Source organism: Brassica napus, unplaced genomic scaffold (assembly GCF_020379485.1).
Source record: "Brassica napus cultivar Da-Ae unplaced genomic scaffold, Da-Ae ScsIHWf_701;HRSCAF=1018, whole genome shotgun sequence".
Taxonomy (NCBI): domain Eukaryota; kingdom Viridiplantae; phylum Streptophyta; class Magnoliopsida; order Brassicales; family Brassicaceae; genus Brassica; species Brassica napus.
This window is the reverse complement of record NW_026016757.1, coordinates 21260-23356: the sequence shown is the minus strand read 5'-3', so window position 1 is coordinate 23356 and position 2097 is coordinate 21260.

Below are 2097 nucleotides of genomic sequence, written 5' to 3'. Positions count from 1 at the left end.
TACTGATGGAAAGCCACGGTCGTCCTGTGTCTGCTGATGGACACAGACAGACACACACGGACACACACGGAGAGCCACAGACGTCCTCTGTGTGCTGGCGGACACCCACAGACGTCCTGTGTGTACTGAACAGACAGTCCACGTGGGCCAAAATCACCCGAACAGTCCACGGGAAGGGTCAGCGTGCTGAGTCCAAGGACCAACGTGCTGATATGTGTACTGATGGACACCCATGGACGTCCTGTGTGTGCTGACGGACAAACACAGACACACACGGACAGCCACGGACGTCCTGTGTGTGCTGACGGACACCCACGGACGTCCTGTGTGTGCTGACGGACAGCCACGGACGTCCTGTGTGTACTGAACCGACAGACACGTGGGCCAAAATTCACCCGAACAGTCCACGGGAAGGGCCAGCGTGCTGAGTCCAAGGACCAGCGTGCTGATATGTGTACTGATGGACAACCATGGACGTCCTGTGTGTGCTGACGGACACCCACAGATGTCCTGTGTGTGCTGACGGACACACACGGACAGCCATGGACGTCCTGTGTGTGCTGACGGACAGCCACGAAGAGCCACGGACGTCCTGTGTGTGCTGGCGGACACCCACGGACGTCCTGTGTGTACTGAACAGACAGCCCACGTGGGCCAAAATCACTCGAACAGTCCACGGGAAGGGCCAGCGTGCTGAGTCCAAGGACCAGCGTGCTGATATGTGTACTGATGGACAGCCACGGACGTCTTGTATGTGCTGACGGACACACACGGACACACACGGACAGCCACAGACATCCTGTGTGTGCTGACGGACAGCCACGGACGTCCTGTGTGTGCTGGTGGACACCCATGGACGTCCTGTGTGTACTGAACAGACAGCCCACGTGGGCCAAAATCACCCGAACAGTCGACGGGAAGGGCCAGCGTGCTGAGTCCAAGGACCAGCGTGCTGAGTCCAAGGACCAGCGTGCTGATATGTGTACTGATGGACAGCCACAGACGTCCTGTGTGTGCTGACGGACACACACGGACAGTCACGGACGTCCTGTGTGTACTGACGGACACACACGGACAGTCACGGACGTCATGTGTGTGCTGACGGACACCCACAGACGTCCTGTGTGTACTGAACAGACAGCCCACGTGGGCCAAAATTCACCCAAACAGTCCACGGGAAAGGCCAGCGTGCTGAGTCCAAGGACCAACGTGCTAATCTGTGTACTGATGGACAGCCACGGACGTCCTGTGTCTGCTGGTGGACACAGACGGACACACACGGACACACACGGAGAGCCACAGACGTCCTCTGTGTGCTGGCGGACACCCACAGACGTCCTGTGTGTATAGAACAGACAGCCCACGTGGGCCAAAATCACCCGAACAGTCCACGGGAAGGGTCAGCTTGCTGAGTCCAAGGACCAACGTGGTGATATGTGTACTGATGGACAGCCATGGACGTCCTGTGTGTGCTGACGGACACACACAGACACACACGGACAGCCACGGACGTCCTGTTTGTGCTGACGGACACCCACGGACGTCCTGTGTGTGCTGACGGACAGCCACGGACGTCCTGTGTGTACTGAACCGAGAGACACGTGGGCCAAAATCACCCGAACAGTCCACGGGAAGGGCCAGCGTGCTGAGTATAAGGACCAGCGTGCTGCTATGTGTACTGATGGACAACCACAGACGTCATGTGTGTGCTGACGGACACCCACGGATGTCCTGTGTGTGCTGACGGACACACACGGACAACCATGGACGTCCAGTGTGTGCTGACGGACAGCCACGAAGAGCCACGGACGTCCTATGTGTGCTGGCGGACACCCACGGACGTCCTGTGTGTACTGAACAGACAGCCCACGTGGGCCAAAAATCACCCAAACAGTCCACGGGAAGGGCTAGTGTTCTGAGTCCAAGGACCAACGTGCTGATATGTGTACTGATGGACAGCCACGGACTTCCTGTGTTTGCTGACGGACAGACACGGACACACACGGAGAGCCAAGGATGTCCTGTGTGCTGGCGGACACCCACAGACGTCCTGTGTGTACTGAACAGACAGCCCACGTGGGCCAAAATCACCCGAAC